Source organism: Tachypleus tridentatus, chromosome 3 (genome assembly GCF_004210375.1).
Source record: "Tachypleus tridentatus isolate NWPU-2018 chromosome 3, ASM421037v1, whole genome shotgun sequence".
NCBI lineage: Eukaryota > Metazoa > Arthropoda > Merostomata > Xiphosura > Limulidae > Tachypleus > Tachypleus tridentatus.
Genome location: NC_134827.1, coordinates 12,675,220 through 12,703,188, shown reverse-complemented (window position 1 = coordinate 12,703,188; position 27,969 = coordinate 12,675,220). Strand labels below are relative to the sequence as shown.

Below are 27,969 nucleotides of genomic sequence, written 5' to 3'. Positions count from 1 at the left end.
ATGTTACTCAATACCGTTCCTAGGTAACAAGAACACAACAAGCCATAGCAACAGCATGCAGATGAAGTAAATATTATTTATTCAGAGTCTTCAAAATCATGCAACCAAGTAAAGGAAATGCTTTGAAAGAAAATGAGCCAGGGAGAAGTTAATCAAAATCATTTATTCTGAATTGAAGTAGATATTTATAACACATGATTTTTAAAGTAAGTAGGCAATTTATTGATAAAAATTCAAAACAATTATTGATATAGTTCTGGTTACGCTTGTCGAATGTTACTCTTTTTATACTCGCTACAGCCCATATAATCAAACTCGTATAAGACGATTGCAATGATAATACCTTGTCATAGTAAATGACGTAGATGTTTAAAATATTTGTTTCTGCATGAAGTATGTTCAATATCCAATATCTAATGCTAACAAAGCATGCAAATTGATCTTTATGTCCCACTAAGGCCCAAAAAGTCTCTGTAATTTTATGAAACGAGCTGTATTATTTGTATTATTTGATGTAAAGATAGTGTGTTCAGAATTATTAGATTATTGGACAACCTATAATATGGATACTTTTGTATTGATATAAAATTCACCAGACTGCATGTGAAACCTTATCTTGTATGAGCTTCTTTTCAAAGTAATAATTTAAAAGAAATTATTCAGTTTAATTAATAAATATGAGTCATAAAACATAGTTATGTTTTACGAAATGCATTACTAAAAAAACTATATGATAGTCTCAGTTGTAAAATAAACCAATATGAGTCTCTACACAGTGCGTATGTTTTCTAAAAGCAAAGCCACATCGGGCTATCTGCTGAGCTCACCGAGGGGAATTGACCCCCTGATTTTAGCGTTGTAAGTTCATAGACTTACCGTGGTACCAGCGGGGGGCATCTCTATATAAAGAACTTTATATAACAGTGTCAAATGTCAAGTAAAGCAATACTTGCTTTCACACAAACTATTATTCATTTGGGCCTTTTTGTTAATGGAATTAGATATAATCAAAGAAAACTAGAAGTAACTTCAAACGTTACTTGTTTTTTAGATAAACAGTGTATTATCAAATATATTATTTCAGAACTTTTAAAACTTAAGGACAACACAATCGTGTATTAGGATTAGATGCAAGCCGTACCATGTTTAGGAAGTTCTATAGCCAAACTCTTTATCAACATGATTGAGAACATTTGGTTTAGGATTAAAACAGGGTTTGCAGGGTTTATAGAATGTTGAAAATAATATCTATTATCACATGTCCCATCTTCAACGTTTTGACTGAATGCTTCCTCTGATATTTCAGCTTCGCTTTTCACAGAATTATAAATACTTGATGTGGTAGTTTTGAGTCTATAAGCGAATCTCACCGTGAAAATCAGCAATGGTGTGAAAGAAGGCAAACTGGCGACTCCCACGCCCTGGAAGAGAACGTGAATGTACCAGCATGACTGATTGCATGTCAGGTTGGTGCGTACATGATTAACCATTAGTACGCGGGCAGGTTAAACTGCGCTTGTCACGACGTTTTAGTGAGTTACATTCAAAATTTAATTAAACTACTTAATTATGATAGTATAAGAACAAAACTTGACGTTAAACCATAGATAATCAATAAAATATTGGTATTATACAAGTTTTAAGCATTAAGTATATATGGGGCTAAAGAGCAATAACTGAAAATTCAAAAATCACTTTCAACACCTACCTCTTACATGCTCTGATTTACAATTTTCTAATAGATTTTTTTGACGTCGACTTCCATTAAATTTATAACCAGTAGAAAACCTAGACTTAAACTGATTCATTGTCATAGTCGTCATATCACGTGGGCTTGCAGATAGTTGGTTTGATGTGAAAAAATTTCCCTCTAGAACACACTGGGAAAGATAATTCAATTTGTAACTGCTAAAGTCACATAATTAGATATGCTCGAGTACCGGTATTAGAAGCCTGGCACTGCCAGCGTATTACAAACCATAGAGAAGCCTGGCACTGCCAGCGTATTACAAACCATAGAGAAGCCTGGCACTGCCAGCGTATTACAAACCATTTAAGCCTGGCACTGCCAGCGTATTACAAACCATAGAAAGCCTGGCACTGCCAGCGTATTACAAACCATAGAGAAGCCTGGCACTGCCAGCGTATTACAAACCATAGAGAAGCCTGGCACTGCCAGCGTATTACAAACCAGAGAAGCCTGGCACTGCCAGCGCCAAACCATACTGCCTGGCACTGCCAGCGTTACAAACCATAGAGAAGCCTGGCACTGCCAGCGTATTACAAACCATAGAGAAGCCTGGCACTGCCAGCGTATTACAAACCATAGAGAAGCCTGGCACTGCCAGCGTATTACAAACCATAGAGAAGCCTGGCACTGCCAGCGTATTACAAACCATAGCCTGGCACTGCCAGCCTCTCTATGCCAGTTTGTAAAACCATGGAGAAGCCTGGCACTGCCAGGTTTACAAACCATAGAGAAGCCTGGCAGTGCCAGGCAAACCATATGGTTTGGCATACAGCTGGCATAGAGAAGCCTGCCAGCGTATTACAAACCGTAAGAAGCCTGGCACTGCCAGCGTTCTAAAACCATATAGAAGCCTGGCACTGCAAGCGTATTACAAACCATTAGTTTAGGAAAAATGACTAATTGTTAAGAAGTTCAAAAGATTCTAGTGATTTAAAAAATATATTCACTCAAATTATAGACAAAAATACACATTTATTTATGCTACAAATGGTTTTAAAAAGAACTCCACAAACTACAAACTAATTTCAGTGATCTGGACAAAACAAGATGATGGTGGTTATTTTCCACTGGGATAAACAGAAGAAGATAAGCTCCTCTGACACACCTGAAACTTTGCTCACCTCTTCAAAACGAAGGTCAAAACAAGATGATGGTGGTTATTTTCCACTGGGATAAACAGAAGAAGATAAGCTCCTCTGACACACCTGAAACTTTGCTCACCTCTTCAAAACGAAGGTCAAAACAAGATGATGGTGGTTATTTTCCACTGGGATAAACAGAAGAAGATAAGCACCTCTGACACACCTGAAACTTTGCTCACCTCTTCAAAACGAAGGTCAAAACAAGATGATGGTGGTTATTTTCCACTGGGATAAACAGAAGAAGATAAGCACCTCTGACACACCTGAAACTTTGCTCACCTCTTCAAAACGAAGGTCAAAACAAGATGATGGTGGTTATTTTCCACTGGGATAAACAGAAGAAGATAAGCTCCTCTGACACACCTGAAACTTTGCTCACCTCTTCAAAACGAAGGACAAAACAAGATGATGGTGGTTATTTTCCACTGGGATAAACAGAAGAAGATAAGCTCCTCTGACACACCTGAAACTTTGCTCACCTCTTCAAAACGAAGGTCAAAACAAGATGATGGTGGTTATTTTCCACTGGGATAAACAGAAGAAGATAAGCTCCTCTGACACACCTGAAACTTTGCTCACCTCTTCAAAACGAAGGTTGAGACAAGTTTTCAGGTGGATGAGGGAAACTACAGTAACTTCATTCCACTCATTTTGGTTTCTCCCTGACAGGTTATGCTTCATCGACGATTGCAACTGTAACGTATTATTTCGCGCTCTTGTTGTTATCGTTGGCGTTTCTTCGTTAAAATACCTGTTTTCCACTATAAACAATAACGGAAAATAAAGTTTTAAAATTACCTGCAAAAGAACTCGGTACAATTGACGTTTCAATATCACTTAATGACTAAAAACAAGAATAGTTCAAGTGTGAACATTTTCTGACGGCTTACTCACTTCTCTTCGCGTCATGGATACGTATGTATCACCTTTCTAAAACAATGCATCTGTGAATTTGAAATTTTGTACCAAAATGAACAAAGGATTTTATCCTTTAACTTCTTTCCACGGGTTTACAGGTTCCAAGTTTCAGTTAACTAATGAAATATTAAAACTCATGTTTCATCATAGTTAACAGAGAAAACAGTTAATTTTCCAGCTACTGTGTTCCAATAAACAATTCTCACCCTGTTTGACACCAGTTTTTCCAAACTTTGGTTTGAGTTTGATTGCTGTTATACGATGAGTTATCTGTTCCCTGCCAATCAGCAGTATCGAAACCCGATTTTAGCTTCTGAGATCTGCATCTGAGTTACTTGTGATCTTTTTCTTCAAACAACAGATTGTTCGCCAACACAGATACTTTTCTTGTGAATCACTAATCTTATTTCAAAGTACGTTAGCTTAACCTTGGAAAGTGACTCCCAAACATGAAGAAGACGTCAGTTACAAACAAGAAGAGATCAAGAACGGAGGAAATTATTGCATTAAAGATTTTGAAATTGTGTCCCTCTGATATTCCTTTTCTACTAATGACTGTCTTTTCTCTGGCGTTGATGTTAAAAAAAGACATTGTCGGAAAATATTTTATTTTATAAACAAGACCAAGAGATAGAATAGGTAACATTTATTTCTGCACTGGGAATACATCAGAAATTAATCAACGCCGATACTAAAATTGTAACATCATTATATCATTAACAATAACAACAATACCAATCCGCTAAGCAAATAAGACAAACGGTGATTTTTTTTATTTTAGAGAAATATATATCTACCTTACGGAATACCAAATGTATAAATACCGTGTTTTCTTTAATCAGTTGATTGCAGCTTCTTAGCCAACCCAACACACCTGAAACTTTGCTCACCTGTTCAATATACTCAGGTTGAGTCAAGGTTTCGGGCACACAAGGCTGACAGATACTGCTTGGGTTAAATATAAAAATATTCAAACTACAAATATCATTTTATTTTATAGAATAAACAATTATTCGTAAAAGCAAAGAAGAAAGAAAAAGAAATCCACACATAGATAATAATCAACCCATATGCATGCTGGGATTAAAAATAAAACATATACCTGTATATGAATGTGAAGTTAAACAAAATAAACTCTGTTGAAAGACGTACAATTTGAAGAAGTGAACTAGTTGGCCTACGTTATTTGTTGTATTTCAAATATTTAACTTTATATAGTAGTCAAATAAATACACAATAATTACATATAAGAAATGAACCAGTTGTCTAACGTCGTTTGTTGTATTTCAGATATTTAACTTCATATAATTTTATATCAGTAGTTAAATAAACTATAGATACATATAAGAAATGAATCAGTTGGATAACGTTATTTTTTTTGTTTGTTTGGAATTTCGCACAAAGCTACTCGAGGTCTATCTGTGCTAGCCGTCCCTAATTTAGCAGTGTAAGACTAGAGGGAAGGCAGCTAGTCATCACCACCCACCGCCAACTCTTGGGCTACTCTTTTACCAACGAATAGTGGGATTGACCGTCACATTATAACGCCCCCACGGCTGGGAGGGCCAGCATGTTTGGCGCGACGCGGGCGCGAACCCGCGACCCTCGGATTACGAGTCGCACGCCTTAACGCGCTTGGCCATGCCGGGCCGTTATTTGTTGTATTTCAAATATTTAACTTCATATAATCTTATATCAGTAGTTAAATACACCATAGTTACATATAAGAAGTGAACCAGTTGGATAACGTTATTTTTTGTATTTCAAATATTTATCTTCATATAATCTTATATCAGTAGTTAAATACACAATAGTTACATGTTTCGTTTTTCTAGAAATAACGCCCCCCGCTAGTACAGCGGTATGTCTCCGGATTTACAACCCTAAAATCAGGGGTTCGATTCCCCTCGGTGGGCTGAGCAGATAGCCCTTTGTGGATTTGCTATACGAAAAACACACACACACACACACACACTAGAAATAATAAGATAATCTGTAGGACGCGTTAAAAGAAAATGTCTTATTATATATGACAGTAAAGAAATACGGAATAACAAAAGAAGCAAATAATCAGTTTTTAAACCACATGTCTTGTACCACTTACACACTGATGAAGAAATGTAAATATTTTACATTTGATTCAGATCCGTGTACTTAAAAATACGTGGCTGTTATTCTTTCGAATTGAGCTAATAAGAGACTTAGTTAAAATCATTCTTTTCTTTTCTCTCTACACGACAACCTTCTCTATACTCTCAAATCAGTTCCCTTAAAACCTTACCTAAAAGCGATCCATTGTATATGTACTTTTCAAGGAGTTCTTTGCTTGATGTTTCGTCAATTTTCATCACTTTTTTTTTCACTGCCTACAAAGAAAATGGGAGTCATATTTCTTTGGAGGCTTTTTCGGCACCGAATATTTAGAGAGTAAAAATGGTTAAATCCTCCATCTTGTACATAACGTTCAAGTTGTTTTGTCTAGTTTGTTTGTTTGTTTGTTTTTTTTTATTTCGCACAAAGCAACTCAAGGGCTATCTGTGCTAGCAGTCTCTAATTTAGCAGTGTAAGATTAGAGGGAAGGCAGCTAGTCATCACCACCCACCGCCAACTCTTGGGCTACTCTTTTATCAACGAATAGTGGGATTGACCATCACATTATAACGCCCCACGTCTAAGAGGACGAGCATGTTTGGCGCGACAGGGATGCGACCCCACGACCCTCAGATTACGAGTCGCACGTCTTAACACGCTTGGCCATGCCGGGCCTTTTTGTCTAGAACATAAAATGCAGTGAGAAAAAATGAGACTACAGACAGTTTTGATAAGCTGTTAGTAAATGAGAAAAATAGACCCGCAGATCTCTTTTTCGAATAATGAGTTACATATCTGAAATATCCATGGATATTATGAAAACAGGGAGTACGGGCTGACTCCATCTGGATTTTTGTTGGCTTTCCCGAGTTGATATTGGCATCAGTCTAATTTAGGTTTATTTTAGATTCAGTCTCCCCCCATTCCAGATTAGAAAAGCTTGTTTCAGTAAATGAAACGAATGTGTTAGAATGGTTTCGAAACATTTGGGAAATAAAAATTTAGCATGTAATTAAATAAGAAAATGAATTTCAACATGAAGAAATGAATAATAGAACACATCATAATTCGGAAACATAACACGGAAAACCAAACCCTATGTAACACAGAAAGTAGAAGTCATATATAGTAAGTAACGTAAAAATCGAAAATTCTTCAGAAATTGTGACGTTTGTGATATGATCTTAAGTGTAACAATCTTATGAAGTTAAAATTTGCAGTACTTTTAACCGGATCACTGTGTTTAATTATATCTAGTCCAGTAATCATAAGATATATGTCAGATATAAAAGACTGCTTAGTGTAGCAAGGATTAATTAATTTATTTTGTGAGTTAATATTTCATGATTGCTCAGTTTATTTTATGATATGAGAGTTTAAAGCAGACGATTATTGGAAGTTGTGTTTGTAAGTTCTTGATATCGAAGTTACGGAGATAACTAAAACACCTCAGTGAGAGATGTAAATAATGGAGACCAGAGAACTGCAAGAGAGCAGAATGTGAAGTCACGTAAAAGAGACGTTCGGTCAGAGAAAAGTTAAAAACGTGACGTTAACCGTCTTAAGAGTGAACAGCCTAACAGTGATATGTTAAAGTGAAATTAAGTTTTCTGATATTTTAGGATAATGACTTGGTTTTCTGAACCAAATGAACCTGCCTGTGTGGACTTTTGACAAAAAGCAGACAATCGTTTGGAAGTAGGCCGATGTGCGAAAAGCAGACAAGTATCGAAAGTTCAGGATACAGCTGCGGTAACTCACGAGGCAGCGTAAGTGAATTATACACCAATACTGTTGTGATAAAATAAAAAAAAAGAGAGAGAGAGAAGAAAAGGAATAAGTGAATTATACATTGATAGTGTTTAAGATAAAAACAGAAAAATAGTTCTGTTTATCAGCTGAATTCTAAAGCAATTGAATTGACTTAATTGGAATTTTAATAAGAGAACTGTATAGTATTTAGAATACAACTATGATATACATAGTGAAAATAATTTTTGTACATACATCTAACTTATTTTGAAAATATTATTTTGAAACAAATGGAGTGCATGTTGTTCATATATCGCTGAGTTTATCGCCAACAAGTTAGAGGCACCTACTGTAGAAGAATCCTAGGCCCAACACAATCTCTCTATATAAATATATTTATATATATTTTATTACTACAAAAAGCAGTTTATGACAATATACAAATCCTCTACACTAAAGAACAAAATAATATGATGTTTTATAGTACAGCCTAGGAGAAAGATTTGTTGATTTGGTGTTTCAGCAAAGAAAATTGCTAGACAGGACTGAATGAAAAAAACATTATATTAGTTTCAGAAAGTGTACAAAAAGTGATTATACCGTATTTCAGATTATGAACATAAATCATTTGTAAATAAAAACCGATTTAAATTATGAAATTAGAAACTACATATATAAATCATAAAAAATAAATTATGCATACATTTCGTATCGTGAATAATTTAGGAAATGAAGATATCTATCTGCTTTTACTTACGCCACAATTTTGTTTGTCTGTACAAGATAGGTGTTTCACGTGCGTTACGACTTTGCTACATTTGCATCCTAGTAAATTCATTTTCTTAGGCAACATCTCTTAAATATACGCAAAATTAGTCCAAGTCTTTGTCAGGAATAACTGTAGATAAAATAGAAATAAAATGCTTGGACACCCAAAAGATCCAACTGTTTTCAGCTAACTGAACATGTGAAAGATCCAAAGCCACTATTCTGAGTAACATAGTATAAACATAATAAGAAATATTCCAAACTTTTGCGTCCTAGGTCGGGATAGTAGTAAGTCTACGGACTTGCAACGAGGTTCGATTCCCCGCGACGGACAGAACAGATAGTTAAATGTCGTTTTGCTATGAAATAAACAAACCAAATTTTTGTTTAGAGCAAAGTGCCCTTAAATGAAAAAGATCTGAAATTTTTATTTGAGTTGATTATAATTAAAAATCCATTTTTCAATCACGGCTGACATCACACTTGTTTGTTCTCCATTAAATCAGTAACACGATATTTCAGGTTAACAAACGGTAGTTCATGATTTATTAAAATCAAATAAAACAGGTTGTGAAACAGCCTACTCAGAAAAAGTTGTTCAAGTGTAAAATTCTACATTTATATTTTTAATAATCGGTGATTTGCCCGAGACCCACACCCTGGGTGGTCTACGCATGTATCGTACCCAAACTGGGTGTCATACACTTTTGCTATCCGCATCATGAAGGGCTTAAAAACCCGTGAAGATTGTTGTTTGTTAAAGTTTGCGCAAAAGTACTCGGAACTAAAGTGCAGAGCACAAACTATGGAATTTCGGATACACAATTCATTAGTACAACTGCTGCTCAACTTCTGAAGGATAAATAATTTGAATACAGTTCTCTTTTGTTTGCAATAAACTTATTGGTGAGTCGGATATCATGCGTATAACCTCCAATTTTATCATACTGATGATAGTCGTGCAGCAGAAGATGAAAAACATCATACTGTATTTATTTTTACGTTATTTCCATACATAGGAAACTGGGTCAATAATTCCTTTGAAAAATTCAATATACATTATTTGAAAATTTAGATTTATTTTCAAGAATTTGAGCTATAAAAAAGTAGTTTAAATTTCGAACTTTCATTTTTATATTACATATAACAAATACAAGAGTGGCTAAGGAGGAATGTTTTCATAGTCCCTTAAAGTTTGGGGTCGCACAAAAATGGAGAAAAGGCATATAACAAAACCAATAAATTAAAATCTATGATAAAAAGAAGGAAGAATATTGTTTTCTATAGTGTACCTTACCTAATAAAGATTTATGCACGTACAATTTGGTCTCCAGAAAATGTCCAAAAATGAAATCGTTCAATTAATTTCAGCTTTGCACAACAGTTTACGTTCTGAAAACGTTTTCTCTGTTAGAAATTTTCTATTGCACCAACTTCACGTATAAAAAATACAAGTTTGAACTGATTTTTATGTTGTGAATATTTGTACTTATAAAACACATTCTCTCTCTCTCTCTCTCTCTCTCTATATATATATATATATATATATACACACACACACACACACACTTTTGTTTCTCTGATCACTTGGTTGTATCTTTATAACACGATAAAAAATAATTAGCCCTGGCTTCAGTTTAGAGAGCATTTCCACCCTATATTTAAACAATAAAAAGTCCACGCTGCTATAGGTTAGGTTGGAATAGTTTACAATAAAATAAAATAGTGTAAGTAGTGATAACCTGGAACGTTATGTGTACTCTAGAATAACTACAGGAACAGTTTATTTCAAAAGCGTTAAAAACAAACATTTTTATGGGTATGGGTCAGGTTGAAATGGAATCGATGAGTGAAACAGAAATTGAATTTTCTAGGATATAGGCCGTTGTGGAACGGGTAAGACTGGAATATAAAACTGGACATAGACCGTTTTGAGTTTAGGGATTGCGGCACGTGCAACATCTTTGGAGAATTGTTCGTTAAGTAAAAAGGATCTAACTGTTCAAGCTGTTCCCAAAGAAGGCTAGCATTATTTGCAATTCATAGATGAACACGAAATTAAGATAAATTCTTAAGAAATTGAATACAAAACAACTTATACTATAAGTAAAGTGTGAACGTCAATTTTACGGTAAAGCATAATCTAGTTCTGTTATAGCAAAAACAAAAGTTGAAGGCACAAGGTTGTCTTAAGAATGAGTCTTGACTGGTTTCTTATTATAGAGTGAAGGATGTCTCAATATACGGAAATTTCATATTTTACTGGATTCTCTAAAGTTGATGTCGTCTTTGGGTATACGAGTCTCTGTGACGTATAAGTAATGTCAAAACAAACGATAGAAATATCATTGGTTATAGATGTCTTAACAGTGTCAACTCTTATAAAATGAGAAGAAAAAAGCATCAAAACTTACAAAAATGACAAAACTACTATAGTAGTTTTCTTAGAAAACTAAAAAAGTCTCAGTGAGGAGAGGCACAGAATTAGTTAGTTGATAGTAAAATTCAATATGATGCGTAGGAAGCAAATAAAGTTGACATGTTGAAAGTTACATTAAGCATATAAAATTGGAAACAGTAAACACTGCAGTGACGAAAATGTGTTTTTTTTTTTGTATGATATTTCTTGTATTAGAAATAGTATTAGCATTTATAGGGAAAGTTGTAATTAAATATTGACATTGGTCTAAACGCAAAAACACCCGATGAGCTTGGATTTATATACGTGGATACACCCTAACTATAACACAGTGTAACACAAGTTAGACATTTTCAAATTAAAATATACGAATGAATGAGATATATTTATATTTTACTGAGCATATCATTCTCGTACTGAGATGTGTTTAACGTTCATTATGATGTGAAGTGAATATTACTCACATGTTGTTTTATACGCACGTTTATTTTAAATACATTTAAAGTTTCACAATAAATTCTGAAACATATTTTAAACCAGTAAAATATTCAAACAGATATGCTATGAAATTCCCAGATATGGTTATGTAAACTGAATAGATAGTTTAATTTCTGTTTTTGTTAAGCACAAAACTACACGATGCACTGACTACCTGTGCTCAGCCCATCATGGTCATCGAAAGCCGGTTTTTCAGCGTCTTAAGTGCCGAGCCAATGCGAGGCTTAATAAACAAATGTTACATTGGGTTTATTCTATCTAACTATAATTTAAACAGATTTACTATGAAGTTCACAGACGTTACATTGCGTTTATACTGGCTAATTATAATTATTTTATTAATTTTTAAAATATTTATATTAGTTTAAAAGTGAGCTGAATCACATTTCTCTTATAGTGATTTAATATTCTCATGTATATTCTTGTATTTGTTTTATGTTATGCCTTGTTTTTTATAACCATCACTCATATATTAGAAACGAAGTGACTCTACATTAATGACCCAAGAAATAAGCCAGATAACTTTTAAATGCTGTATAAATAACACTAACCTGTACATAATTACTCAATGGTATAGTTATATTTTTCCTTACACGAGTAAAATGTAAAACATGAGTAAGAGCGCGTGGACATATTTCAGTATTTTGACTGCACCTTCGTTCTTTACAAGTGTTTTCAAACAATGAAATGCCATGTACATATACACACATCGTTGAAGCAGTGTGCTTCAAATTGGTTTTCTTTATACAGCACTTAGAGATAAACATCAAGTGAATTACTTCTAAACAAACAACCGTACTACTCATAATAAAGAAAAAATAATACCTCACAAATTAATTTTTAAGTTTGAAATATTAACACCCGAATTAAAGGAAAAACTTACGTTTTGCTTGGAAATTCGACAGCAACAGTGAATGTGATAAAGACAACTGACGTAGTACAAACTTAATGACTGAATTATAGATTATACTGTAAATAATTAAATGCATGTTTAAGACCTCTTAAAGACAATTCTGCTTAGCGAATATCTGTGTTTCCTTTATCAGATGAATACGTTGAGTTTTTCTACTTAGGTCATACTGTTACGTTACTTAACGCTAGAGATCGTTAGATTTCTACGAAAATTAAATACGAATTTGTTGATAATACTTTACTTCGTTACACTATAGACAGTTTTATTCTCCAACATTATTTTTGTAATAGCCACATATATAGAGTATAACAACAACTGTGCGTAAATAGTTGAAGGTGATATTAGGCAAAAAAGCTCAGAATAATGGTAGCAACATAAATAAGGTAATGTTGATTTCATTCTGTATCATTATAAAAAAACAAACTTGTGTTTGACTTAAAGGCCTTCAAAAATTTTACGGCTGAAGTTGTAAGAAAAAAATCATTTATTCAAAATAATTTTAATCTTACTTTGATGTTATACATATTTTTAGCTCAGAATAGGAAATTCGGTTATCGAAATCCTAGTGAAAAGTGAAATAATGTAGCGTAAAGGTATATTATAGCATAACAATGTTAGTTTGCTTGCTGTGTATAAAGACATGTACAAAATGAAACGAATTCATTTCCCTACCACCAGTCTTCGCATTACAAGCTTCAAACACGTAGCTAAAGGATTCGTAATTTTATGCTTGAATTAAGCTGGGAATAACTATTGATTTCTAAGCCTTTTATGGTAAGGAAAATTAAATTAGAAATAGTTTCATTAAACTTTCGTTTAAAACTTTGGAAAACATTCTGCTTTAAGAATGTATTAAAGTTCCAAAATTATGCTTTTTATTTAAATTAATCTGATATACAATCAAGTGTAAAGTTACACATATTAGTACGAAACATAGCAACAACTAGATGGTGATCAGTTTCCCCGTTGTTAAAACAAGTCCATTTTCTTAAACGTTTTACAGATCTTTCTACAACGAAAACTTTGTTAAATCTCGAGTTGGCTACAACGTGAGAATACCTTCCAAGTTACTGACGTAACTGTACTGTTGTTTGGGTAAGTAGCAAAAGTTTAAATGAATATGGAAGTCACGCGAGCTAATCTTTTACGAAACATTACCCCTTATTTAGTTTCAAGCAATATTTCGCAAAACAACATTACTGATAACAACGTTTACTTTAAGATAAAAAAGAATCAAGAAACACAAGTCCTAATGCTGATAACATACAATGATACTAGACTGACTAAATCTGAACTTTCAATGATCTATACAGTGGCCAGTATAATACCTATGTCAGTACAAAAAATGTAATGTAGATCTATATAGCTATAAACATCATGGCCAAATGTGTAACTAAATTTCAAAAATAATGAAATTGTGCGGGAAAACCCATGAAAAGCATGAAGATATAAAAATAAAAAAATTGAGATTATAACAAAAAATGTAAACTATTTTTTAGCTTGTTTATGGAAGAACAGCTCTGAACATACAAGTGCTATCTGTATATTGGATCGCAAATGAAGAAATGTGATCATTACTTGCGTGTTCAAAGTTAGTAATGTGTTAAGCTTTCGTTACAAAAACACTTCTGTGACGTTATATCAAACGGATTTAATGTGTGAATAATTAAGTTTTCATTATTGTCAGAAGATTTCTGTCATGAAGTATGTGATACCCCAAATATTAACCACAAAACTGCGAAAATACTCAAACAAACGAGTCTGTCGTACGTATAAAATAGTAGTATCAACTATGCAAATAGCCCATGATAGAAAACAATAAAGCATGATGAAGTCCATACAAACAAATTAGAACTCTGCTCACACTTGTAATCAGATAAGACCAGGTTCATTATATAAGTAATAATTCACGGTTTGTGTCACTATCCAAAGAAAGCATCTTAATGTGTGATTCTTCAGCTCACCCTAAACGTATTAATGGAAAACTATAGAAAATAACATTTAAACCTATTTGTAAAATTTTCCAGGTTTATCTCTCGCAATATTGTGTTAGATAAACTAGAGTGTGTGTATTTTCTTATAGCAAAGCCACAGGGAGGTATCTTCTGAGCTCACCGAGGGGAATCGAACCCTGATTTTAGCGTTATAAATCCGTAGACTTACCACTGTACCATCGGGGAGCAGATAAACTAGAAACATGATTTAATTTCAGAGAAAGGTTTAAAAGCGACTTTTCACACCTCTTCATTTATGACTGAGATATTACTGATGGGTGCTTTGAGTTTTAATTAAATGACACAAAGAAAATGGACTTTCTGTATCAAAACCTTTACACGACTGTTCTAAACTCGGAGACTTTTCTTTCAATAGTGAATTAATATCGTGACAAGCGTTTGAAGTTAACATCGGTCATAAAGTTGTGTAGTTCCAGTAATAAAATTAAACTCACTGTATCGTCTCATCTACATCTGGATACAGCACATTATTCATAACTCTTGTGATTTATGGACGAATATACTGACCGTACAACTGGTAATGAAATATTTCGGTGGTTATCCATTGCTTTAAACTTCTGAAAGGTCTAACAGAGTAATGCGTTGTAGCACAAGTTCAATAAAACAACGACATTAGTTATCCTATCATTTGTTTATTCAACGGAAGCCATTAAACTACAACGAGGGCTGCTTCAAATGGCGCTACGAAAATAAGACTATAATTGTCTGATTCAGACACAGATGACAGAAACTCATACATACGACTCTTGCTCAAGAATTATCATGGCTTCGGTCATAGGATGAGGCTGCTGTTTATAACAGTCATCTTCTAGTGGATATGAAGTCTAATAAGGCTATTTGCATATTTAGGAGTCATCTTTCTAGAATAGAAGTTCAGTAACAGGAAAGAGTCAGTAGCGCGAGAGCAGTTTGTGTGATGAGTTTCCTAAGCTTCATCGAGTTAAGAACATGCACACATATCTATTGCAGGTTGTAAAATTACCTCCGAAACTAAATCCATAGATTGAAGCTCATAACACACGACAGTGCCACTGCGAGTACATAAAGTGTACTAAATAATGTAACGATAGCACAGAATTCAAAGTCAAGCGTTTTCACTTTTGTGATTCGATTTCATAATTAATAAAACAGGAGACAAAAAACAACTAGCGAGTAAACGTGGACAACTTTTCAAATAAAATAGAATTTCAAAGAACACGCTGTCCTTAAAAGCTCAGTTTTAAGGAGTATAGACAGTTATGTAGGTATCCATTTAAAGCATAACAAAATCTAATTACTTATCACATATCTTACTCATGCGAGAAGAAATAAATATTCTAATTCATCTTTTGACAAATTTTTGTAATATATTAATTTATAGTGATCACAAAATTCTCAATTGCAGGTATACTAATGTGGCTTTCAGCAACTTTGGAATGATGTTTGTTATCTAGATTAGCTCATGTCTTTTTATATTACAATTTATATTTATGTGTGTATGTGTATAAACACATTTTTATTGCGTTCGCAGCAGTTTTTGGATCTCTAAAAATCAATCACTTTTGAGAAAATATTAACATTACTGTAATTATTTTTAAGGACGTTTACATTTTTATAGTTTTTTTCGAGATTTTTAAGCATAGTGTTTTGATCAATGTTGATCTTTTTCCGACAAGATTTGCATTGAACAGATCTCAAAAGATCACCAAAAGCTCAGTTGTTGAAAGTAATGTTTAAACTCTTTGTAGAAATCTCATAAATCATTCGCTAAGACTTTCTGCTATTTGAAAAAAGCATGATTCGGTGAAATGATGAAAAGCAGATTTAAACGTTAGGTGGCGTCGCTTCACAAAAAATAGAAACAAATAAAACTCAGACGTGAATGTACTGAAAAGGTACGAAGTGCTGTTAGTCTTAGTTTTTGTTATTTTTTTTATACGCAATCACTTGTGTTAATCTAATATAAAATAATTAGTATATGTACGTAGAGTGAAAACAACAAGTAAATATTTAGAAAAAACACACAACAGAACTGAATTATTTACAATAGTAAATTTTTAAATGATTACTACAGCTTTAACAAGATTCAAACAAAGCTGAAAACATGTTATAAGTATAGAAAAAAAAAACTTAAGAAATACGCATTTAACACGAAAAAAGTTCAGTACATTTTAATAAAAACCTTTAATAAAACTAAGCTTATATTAGCAATGATGCAAAACATCTTACCTTTATTAATAAAAATGCATAACACACACTTTCGAATCATAAGCGTTTACGGTTAATTGTTAAATGAACAATTAAATTCTATGTTATTCTCAACCGTAGCAATAACAACTGGATTTTTTCAGTGTCATTTGAAAATATGCTGTCGAACAAACTGTCAGAGTCACCGACTAAGTTTTTCTTCTGTGTAAGCACTGCCTGAAATACTTCAAAGTTTTAAAGCTGGAAGAACCAGTTGGGGGAAAAAAATAGAATAGAAAGTGGGGAATAATGTAGACGAGCGTGCTTGTCATATTATACGGAAACAAGATTTTAGTTCGCTTTTCCAATTCAGTCATTTAAACGTGACTAACAAATCAAATTGGCAAGTACTCTTACGCCCCCTAACGTCAGTATGACGAATTTCCAGGTCACTCCCATGCCCTAACTGATGACTTAAAAGACAGTACCATAACGACATCCGTGCTGCCCCCTAGTTATTAACTTCGCTTATTCTTGCCTAGTAGTAGGCGTTTCTAGATGGCGCTAATGATTTGTTTACGTGATGTAACTATTTCCATTAGGACCTTCTGTTTACTTTCAGCTTTGAAATCGACTATTTCTACTAGCGAAGAACAAAGTAGTAAGTACCCTAGGCCTACAAGGCAACTTAGAACTTTAAATGGACTTAAGTATCTTAGAAAAGTACTTTATAACACGGTAGCTGAAGGAAATGAGATCTATTTTCTAAGACGGAAATTTAGAACAAGTTAACGAATTTCATCTCTTAAAAACGACTTGAAAGTAATTATACTCATCACGTATTTACCTTTAATAGTGGAAAAGATTAATCTTATGATTTTCATAAGACAAAATTATTATAGTAACAATAGCTGTGTGCTAATCATTGCAGTAAGAGGAGAATAATTGTGTAAAGTGAAAGCTATATTAGAAGAATGGAGGTACAGTGGCGACAATCAGAGAGTCTGTGGATCAACAGAGGTTCATTAATTCGTCATGCTTCTGGTAACTAGAGATATCTGCTGTTTCTGACAGATAAAATAAACGACAGAAGTGTTTCAGAAACTTCGTAAAGTCACAGTTTCGTGCACAAAAAGAAAATTTATGTAAATTGGGATAATTTAATAAATGTATTTTAGTGATTACCACATTGGTACAGACGCTTCGTAAAATGGCACGTCGTACTCTATTGTGCAATGTTTGAAACTACAATATTTATAAAAGAAATATTGGTTATAAATGTACTGAAATACCAAAAATACTTCCTTTTCTTGAGACTTGGAAGAGGAATATTATATTTTAAATCTAAATATTCAGAAAAGGAAAGCACGGGATTAAAACTAGATTTTTAGTCGTGGTAATATATTCCGAATTTATAATGAATTAACGTTTTAATATTTGTTTCTGAACGTTTTATAATTTTGATTTCTTTATAAAACAATCTTCATATGCTTAATGTTTCGTGACGTTCTACTTCCCAGTTTATTATTGATGGTGAGGGTGATTTGTCATCATACTGAAGTGTTTTTTTTATTCGGTCACTTGATGTGTGAGACGGTGAAGACAATTTTTCGACAACTTTTATATTTAAATCCACTTGCACATACAAATGATGTCTAACCCAGAAATCAAAGCAGATTGCTAAGATATCTAATGAGATATATAAGAAAACATTCTCTTGACGTTTTGAGTGTTAAAACGTTTATATAAATTGTACAAAACTTACCTGTGGTTTAGGAAACGATTTCATGTAGAACTTAAGGACTTCCTCTTATCGTCCATATTAAATTTAGTCATACGCTTTGGATATTCTTCCACAATAACATTTGACTTGTTTTTCTTACTGAGGAAGGGAAGTTTATTATCCTGGTAGATCCTAATAAAATGCAAAAACAGTCACATTGATTCGAAAACAACAACTAATGTTTTAATATTGATGTGTTTGTTACCAAAGGGAAGCAAAAATTCGATAAGTTCATCAAAAACGTATACGATCACACAGATAACTATATTATATTGAACTTACGGAGAAACTTGAGATAGTTTTATCTAAGTATGAACAGTGAAGTTATCAAAATAACAACTTAGAAACGGAGAGTGGATGACAAACGAGTACTGCTCATCATAAATCTTATATTGCATCATTGAGTTTGTAGTGTATATGTCTATACTTATGCCAAAGCTATCTAATACCATCCATAATTTTGAACAACTGACCACATGAAAATTATCCAATCAGTATTTTCCTACCAAATGTTAAAGGACTGACTGCCATTCTAATAACGTAACCAATAACGTAAAGAAAGGGAAAATATTTTGTGGTGTTACACATCTTCGAAACCAGTTCGCCAGTTCCGAAGTCCAAAAGTCTACCATAGGGTCAAATCGCACCCAGATCATCAGTCATCGCACAAAAGGTTTTTCTAAGCCATAAAAGTCAAAACATTCGTTTTTATTATTTGCACAATGGATCTAAAAATAGGTTCTGTTCTAATGGTTCTAACTTTTCTAACTATTGTGCCTGTAACTCATACGACAAATCCAATAGACGCCTACACATTTTCTTCGATTTCTTGGGAGGAAGCATCTAGACCGAAGAATCAATATTCTTGGCAATTTTCTTTAAAACATCATACATTTGCTGTTATCAAAAATACATTTGTAACAATATTACAAATGAATATTCTCATTTTTTACTCATGATATCACTTATCATAATAATGTTGTTTTTGCTATGAAGCTCAAAGCTACACCAACAGTAATGTATGCACTGCCCACTTCGAGTATCGAAACCCGGTTTATAACAGTATAAGTCTGCTGATATATCGCTGTGTCACTGGGGGCGATTTGTAATAATGATATAACACATATCTTTGTGCTTTCCCCACTACAGAGATAAGTCTACGGATTTGCAACGCTAAAATCAGGAGTTCGATTTTCCTCGGTGGGCTCAGCAGATAACCCAATATGGCTTTGCTATAAGAAAAAACACACACACATATCTTTGCTTCTGTTAAAGAGACCTAATGAATGTTGTATTTTTGATATAATGTTTATTTTTTTAAATTCAACCCACAAAGAAGAATATTCCCGTAACGTTTTTCAATAATTTGCTTTACTTTATTGAACTTTCAAAGCAAATGTCTGTTTTTTATTTTTCTTTGTTAGAAGTCTTCAGTACGGTAACACAACAAAATGGCTTATCTTATAAACTATATAACGTTGTTAATTTTGCCCAAATGACGATGCGTTTACACAAACTAGTTGATTCAAAAATTTTATTTTACGCTTTAAGTTACTGCAATTAACTTTTCGTCACGATTCTAACACAATCTATCATAACAGCTACGACTACATAAAAAGTTGTTCTTCCATAACAATAAAACAGTAACTCGTATTTTGCCATTCAAAAAACCTGCTACTATCCAGAGATTTCGAGGGCTATTCTTAAGGTTCACCAGCTGAGGAAACTTAACCATACGTTATGTATTTGGCAGGTCATCTTGAGAGGTGGTAAAGAAATACAGATCTGTTTACTGAGTTGACTGCTTTATTGGCAGTGCATCCTTTCCACTCTCAGTAGTCATAGTAAGGAAAGCGGCACGTATTACAAGGTAAAGAAAAGATAAAAGTAGGGTTGCTAAATGCACAATAATTGAATATTGCTCGAACTAGTCATGCTGAGAAGTTTTTTTTATTTATGAAAAACGAAGCTGGCTTCCCTATAAGATGTCGCCGCCATACCAAGACTACGTTTCTCTCGGGTACAATTTTCAAAATAATCTATCACTGTCTCTAAGATATACGAGCACTTCTGAAAACCCTAGAGGCTAAGATATGTGAAGTTTCTCTAGCGATTACCGTTAGAACAAGGGATGAATAAAGAAGTTTTAGTTGAGCTAATACAGATTGGGGTTGTCCATACAAACAAACATAATTAGTATCTTTACCACATCAAACAGAAGAGACTGGAACTTTGTACCTTCGGGACCAGCTGTCTGCGCTACTTATGTCTGCTCAGTAGCTGTTAGCAACAGCTGTGGGTAGTATTTGATATGCTATCAGTGCTCAATAACTCGAGAGATCTCAGCTGAAAGCTCGTTAGAGTTCTTGTTGTGATCATATTATGTTACTGAGTATCGTATGTTTGTTCTTCTCACTCACTGTTTTGAAAGCTATATAAATAATTCTAGATCTTAACAGGCCACTTCTTTGAAGGACCTTCAATATTGAAGTACCTGTGCAAATGGAATAGAATTTCTCTTTTGAAGATTATCATATGTATAATAGTTTTTCTTTTGTGATTACTTCTACCTTTCTGTCTCTTCCAATTTTGGATTATCGGATGTTTTGATTTGCAGATTACCACAAATTAAAAAAATAGTTTCGAAGAGATTACCTCTATTTTAATAGTTTGACATTTTAAATAACTTGAGCACCAATGTATTATACATTAATATGTGTGTGCTTTCTTATAGTAAAATCACGTCGGGCTATCTGCCGAGTCCCCCGAAGGAAATCAAACCACTTGATTTTAGGGTTGTAAATCCGTAGACTTACCGCTGTACCGTAATCTGAGGGTCGCGGGTTCGCATCCCCGTCGCGCTAAACATGCTTGCCCTTTCAGCCGTCGGGGCGTTATAATGTGACGGTCAATCCCACTATTCGTTGGTAAAAGAGTAGCCCAAGAGTTGGCGGTGGGTGGTGATGACTAGCTGCCTTCCCTCTAGTCTTACACTGCTAAATTAGGGACGGCCAGCACAGATAATCCTCGAGTAGCTTTGTGCGAAATTAAAAAACAAACAAACAAACCGCTGTACCAGCGAGGGACTATACATTACCATCTTATTTGTTATATATCAAAGAATTTATGTTTCCTATTGTATTATGATTCGATTCATTAATATACTTGTATTATATTGCTTCAAAACATTATAAATATTGTTTTGAATACATGAATATGAAAATAACTGTAAAAACAAAACTTAGTGTATTTTAATAAAATTTACTTTTAATTGTTAGCAACACAAGGTTCATTTAAAAATACTTATTTCCAGTTACGAATAAATGCAATGCCTTATTTAAGTACAACTACTAATTATCTTGAAAACGTAAGAGTCATATTTAAAGAAAACTTCCCCATTTCAGCACTTTCTTACATGAACTACATATAGCTCCTTGTGTAATAAATTACTCCTTTCAAAAATTCATAAAAATTAATAACATCTTTTTAGTTTTTAATGTTTTTCCTTGGAACATTTCCTTTTTTCGATTTGTTATTCAATGTGTTATCCATTGGGAAGGCTTTCAACACTTGTCCTTGCTACTGTTTACCACATCTTGTTTAACCGTCTTAAGGTCGATGAGTCCACACCATAATGAAATGCTGGGACGAAGCGTCGGCTTTCATGATAAACAAGGATTATAGCCTTGAAAAAAGAAGGAAAGAAAAAAAAAACAACTGAGATTATATTTCCGTCGAGTTTCGTTCTACCGGAAGATATTAGTCGCTTTCCAGTTTTAGCTTACTAAAACTATTTGCATACAAATGGGCACTTTCGTCACTTCGTAATAGACCGTTAGGATTCAATTCTATTTGTGCCCGTAAAATTAAGAGAATGCAGTGTCGCCACAAGAAGAATCCGGAACAGACCGTCCAATGGACGAACGAGATTGTATCGCTGTTTTGCAAAGATAGAGACGTGGGTTATTACACTAATCCCTTCTCATAAACCACTGCTCGTTGTATAAGTTACCGAGGGAACTTGTGAAAACGCTTTGATATAGAAAAATCCGACTCGTCGTTTGAAAAGCAGAACACTAAGAGAGCATGTTATTAGCAAAGATTTTTCCAGCAAGGAATAGATTCGTTGTGGAAGTGCTTAATCGATGTTAAGCATAACTTACCAGCGGCTTTAATGGATACAAAAGAATCATATGCGCAACAGAGATAAAACCTTGACAGCCGCAAGAAGATTCGCACTGTAACAAAAACAAACAACAGAACAATAACTGAACAATATGGAATAAATTAACTGAACTGCTTCGAAGTGTTATAATACTTTGCTGTGTTGGCCACCTGGTGGGCTCCATTACAATTACATACATGATTTTATTAAAAGTAATCTTTCTGGCTGGAGCTTAGTCATTTTGTTATTTTTTTTCCAACTTTACAATACCGTGAAGTGATATGTTCTGTGTTGAATACCAATTTTTAAGACTAGCCTTGCTATAAACATCTATTTTTTCAAACGTGGATTATTTGAGCTTATTTTAACTGAAGCATTTTACCGACAAATTTAGTAAATATATTCTTAAACTTAAGTACTCTGGTTCATTTAGTATTAGTGACAAATTTGGAGAATATCAGATTAAGCGTTTGCATTGCAAATTTTTGATATTAAAACAAACGCAATCCAAGTAATTATCATCTCTCAAGCTACGTTGAATTTCAGAATGTGATTTCATCTTTGTTGGTAAGCGAGTATGTTCGATAACAATAACTGCAATAGAAATATCATAATGCACTGAAAATCTGTTTACTGTTCTGGACAGAGCTACACAATAGGCTATCGTTTCTGGATAGAGCTACACAATAGGCTATCTGTGTTGGGCCCATCACGGATATCAAACCCTGATTTTAGCGACGTAAGTCTTCAGATTTACTGATGAGCCACTGGGGAGCTGTCTAGAAGTACTAAAGAGTTATTATGAGTTTGGTAACTGATTTCTAGACTTTGAACGAAGTTTCATTCAGGTAAAATATAAACACTCGTAGATTCTAAATTATTGTACTGATTATTCACTTAGTTTTAGTTTATCAGAACTGGAGGTTAAATTTGAGTTGAATGGTTTGGTACAGCGTCCAGTCTCTAGAGGATTCAAGCCATCAGCGTTTCTGGCCTTCCGATTGGAATTTACAAAACGCACAATTTAACACGTGAATATGTTTGTTACATCACACTGATCACCACGCTACCGCTACAAAGTGGACCACAAAATGAAGATTCATTTCTTTCAAACTTAACTGATAATCACAGCTAAATGTCATTATGATTTATATCTTTATACCAAGAACTCTATTTTAATGCGTCGTCAATTGTTTTTAGTGACCATTGTGTTTAGAATTGAATAGCTATTGCACAATACAAGTTGAGGAACAAAGCTTCTAAAAATAACTACCTTTATAATTACGAAGAATACTTAAGCCACATTTAAAGATACGTGCCATTCTAGTATGTTTAATCACACTTCAAACTAATCTCTCTTTTCAAGGTAGATTACTTCTTGAGTAAATTCCCTATTAAAGATTTCATTCTTGTTATAATCTCATTAATCATACTGTAATCAACTCATTATTCTTGAAGTCCACAGTCTATACTGTACGTTATACAGCCTGTAGGCCAAATCATTTCGACAGGCATACGTACATTACTCCCATAAACCATATGCAACCACTGAAATAATTAATTGTTAAGAGAAATGGTTAATATTTAAAGCATTCTATTAACTTTGGTATATTCGTCAAAGACGTTTACACTTTTTCACAACCTTCAGCAAATTCAAGCATTATTTTAAAAAACAACAACTTACATACCGTTTTACTGGCTCATTCACTCAAAATTTTAATTTTAGGTAAAGATTTTTGCGACATAGTATTTTACATACACTATTCTAATCAATAGTCATGATTTTAGGTTTGGTTTAATTTCCATTTTAAACATACTTCAACTAAGATACACTGTCCTTAGTAGCAGCTAGGAAGAAGTATTCTAAATATTTCAGTCCTTCATTTCGTGTTTAAAACTGTGTTGCTATTTCTGTAGAGATACTGATTTAGCTTACTGTATTACTTAAAATTGTTCTTTAGTACCACATCGATATGTCTACGGACTTACAATGCTAGAAACCGGGTTTCCATATCAGTGGTGGGTATAGCACAAACAGCACATTGTGTAGTTTTGTACTTACTTCAAGCAAACAAAGATTCTTGAAATTACGAAATTACATCTATCAACGTATTATGTTTCGCTCTTACTAATATGACTAAATTATCGCAATGAGAGAGCGGATAAAAAGCTTCACTGATATGATACGCTGTTTTACTTGTTGCTTGTATTCAGCATTTATTCTTCCAACCAATCGTAGGTAGTAAAAGAAACAATGAAGAGTTATATTGTACATATGTCCACCAAGTTTCATCAAAATCCGATTATTTGTGGTTAAGTTGCAGAGCAAAATAGTGTGTAAAATCGCTCTCCATGTTAACAGGTAGGATTTTTCTTTATTTTTGTGATCTTGTTGTAAACTTGACCATCAAAAACTAATCCTTTCTAAATTGGGTCATAGTCGAGCGCCCTAACCACGTGCCCATGCAGGACCATTGTCAGCAATGTTTGGAGAAAACGGCTAAATGGATTTGAACCCTCTACATGTAATATGAGGGTAGCGGGTTCGAATTCCCGTCATACTAAACATGCTTACCCTTTCAGCCGTGGTGGCGTTATAAAGTGAAGGTCAATCCCACTATTCGTTACTAAAAGAGTAGCCCAAGAGTTGGCGATGGGTGGTGATGACTAGCTGCCTTTCCTTTAGCCTTACATTGCTAATTTAGGAATGTGCGAGTGAAGGTAGTACTCGTGTAGGTTTGCGCGAAATTCCAAAAACAAATAAACAATCTGTAGATCAGCTGTCAATGGTTGACTTGCCGGATTGTGAAGGTTATGGTTATCGGTTCTTGCCCCTTTACCGTCAAAACAAGATCATGTCCCGTACTTTATTGTAGGTGTATTATAAAAAAATGAAAAAAAGGTCATTATTTAGTGTAACTCGACTAACACAAACACAAGACTTAGAAGTGTTTCAAGTACGGAAGCGTTATAATGTGACGGTCAGTCACACGTTCCTCTGACAAACAGTATTCTAGAGCTGCCTTTCTTCTAAACGATCACTTCAAAACCAGTGAAGACTAATGCAATAATAGAACAAGGTTTCATACAAGTTTCAACAAGTCTGTACCATAGATAAAATACATAAGCTTTTAAAATACAAATAAAACACTTTTGTTAACAGAATGTATTAGATAGTTAACAGGAAAACAAATATTTTCAAACGAGTTTTTTTTTCAGTGAACTGACATATTTTCAATCTGAAAAGAACAATGAATTTAGAAAATATTCAGACTTGGAAAAGATGTGAAACAAAAGTAAGCTGTAAGTTACCAAATGTATTTTTCTACTAAACGTACGAGATAATAAAGGTATTAATCACAGCTTATTACTACTTAATAAGTAATCAATACACACGATATTTCTTTTAACTCTGACTTACGTTTTACTCGTGCTCCAAAGTTATATTGATAACTACCTTGAGTACATTCGAATATTTTTAACCTGTTGACTGCAAAGTATTTCAGCTGCTACAATACAACTCTAATGCTTCTTCATTTTGTAACTATTTTCGTAACGCCATTTTGGATCGAAAGTGAAACAATCTGTAAGTAGGTCAAAGGCATGATTGGTACTTACATCTAGCGTTGAAGTTAGGTAATATTAAAAACGAATTAACCCGTCCGTGGCACTGTGTTACCGATCGGCTTGGACAAGTTATCTCGTCTACGGCACTGAAAAGGTTAAAAATCACAGATAAAAGGCAAGTTGATTGGTAGATACCGTACACGTTGGAAAACAACGCAACTTGAATTAAGTCTAATGGCTTTACATCTTAGGTGTAGTTACATTAAAATACAGAATGTATTAAGTATTCTAGTAGGTATGATTAGCAACTATAATCATCTATTACACACGTGGTTTCAGCATAAAAAACATTAAACCTGTTGGCCGATCTAACAACTGAAAACCATGACTTTTAAAGTTTTAGATCACAAAAATGGTAATTCCGGAGTAAACATTTTTGCTCCTTCTTTTTCTAAAACTGTGAATCTAATATCCAAGAGGTTTAAAAAGAAATAACTGTATTCGAAGAAATACAGAGAAGGTATTTGGTAAGAAAAATAAGAACAATAGGTTTTAGAAGTAATGTTGAATATGTATAGGGGGATACGTTTTAAATGTTCATAGAGCGCGTAGTTTTTAATCGTAAAGTCACCTAGCTGAAAACATTTTTTTTTTTTTACATTTCGAATGATCTAGTTACTTGAAGAGTAATTCGATTACATAGCCACAAAGCCTTTGGTATCTGTCCAGATAACAGGGCTGTGACAAAGTGAGATGAGCTGGCGCCAGGCTGCCCAATTACTGGCTTAAATACAATCTCATAGCGAGTAACAAGTTTCCAAGTGGTACCCATTAACACGAACCTCATCCAAGAATTAGCCGTTGCTAATTTAGGGACCTTAAACTATAATATGTTTACCAATGAGGACAATATGAGGTATAATTCTATTTGGTGGGAATGAATACTAACTCGTTTTATAACCATCCACAACCTTATTTCTGTTAATTATAACTGATAACTCCTTTTTATTTTTTATTCAACCAAGACGAGTTATCACAAACAAATTTTGTCGACAGGAAACAATGAACGCGACAAAGAAGTTTCTGAAAATTAAGTAAAATACGAGGCTATATATTTTTTGACATTCTACGTCTTTTTTTTAAGTGCTTTAGGTTTTCTACAATAAGGTAATAAAGAGGTGTTTTCCATGGAAACGAACATCAATATAACAAAACGAACGGATGGAATGCCCGACTGCTTCAAGTTAAAAGGAGCTTAATATTGTCAGAATTCCGTGCTTCGGCCTAATAAAGTCTGACTGGATCGTAAAATTTATCATTAAGAAGTTTATTCAGGCGATGCAGGAATAATAGGACGACTTTTAATCTCTTTCTGCGTGTCATTAAGTTTTCAGTATGTCAGACGAAAGATCAAACCTTGTAGGTTACTTTCTGTAGATGTTTAAAAAGTACATACAATAGTATTTGTACTGCGAAATAAAAAAGGCAATCTTTTGTGTACAAACATTTGTTTTTCGACCATAAAATGATTTCAAGAAATTTGATAGCTAAAGTAACCCCTGTAAAAGTGGCTTCTTTCAAACGCTCTGAGTTATGATAAGAAAGGAGCCATTAGAGTTTGTTTGTTTTGAATTTCGTGCAAAGCTACACGAGAGCTATCTGCGCTAGCCATCCCTAATTTAGTAGTGTAAGACTAGAGGGAAGGCAGCTAGTCATCACTACCCACCGCCAACGTTTGGGCTACTCTTTACCAACGAATAGTGGGATTGACCTAAAGTCGTAACGCCCCCATGGCTGAATGAGCGAACATGTTTGACGTGACGGGGATTCGAGTACCTTAACCACCTAGCCATGCTGGGTGAGTGAGAGGTAAATACTGTGATAAAAATAAGTGGAAATCGTTTTAAAAGCTGAGTTAGACATAAGTACTTAATGAGTGTTTTAGTTTTCTGGTAGATTCAAAGAGAAAATTAACACATCAACAAAAGTAGCGTTTCTCTTGTCAAAAATAACATCACGTTG

General features: G+C 33.8%; 2 long non-coding RNA genes across 16 annotated transcripts in view; one reads left to right on the top strand and one right to left on the bottom strand.

Annotated features, from left to right (window-relative positions):
- LOC143246369 (uncharacterized) overlaps positions 1-27,969 on the bottom strand; it is a 372,922-nt gene that overhangs the window by 6,469 nt on the left and 338,484 nt on the right. For 11 of the 15 annotated variants that reach the window (XR_013025939.1, XR_013025936.1, XR_013025938.1 and 8 more), the window contains one exon: positions 18,198-18,347. This is a non-coding gene — a long non-coding RNA (uncharacterized LOC143246369). Of the gene's footprint in view, positions 1-14,700; positions 14,975-18,197; positions 18,348-25,998; positions 26,094-27,969 lie in introns of those variants that run through there. The other 4 variants (XR_013025934.1, XR_013025927.1, XR_013025926.1 and 1 more) reach the window with 4 other exon arrangements.
- On the top strand, positions 94-13,352 carry LOC143246371 (uncharacterized). Its single transcript, XR_013025943.1, has 3 exons — positions 94-206; positions 7,524-7,670; positions 13,255-13,352. It is a non-coding gene; the product is annotated as an uncharacterized LOC143246371 (long non-coding RNA).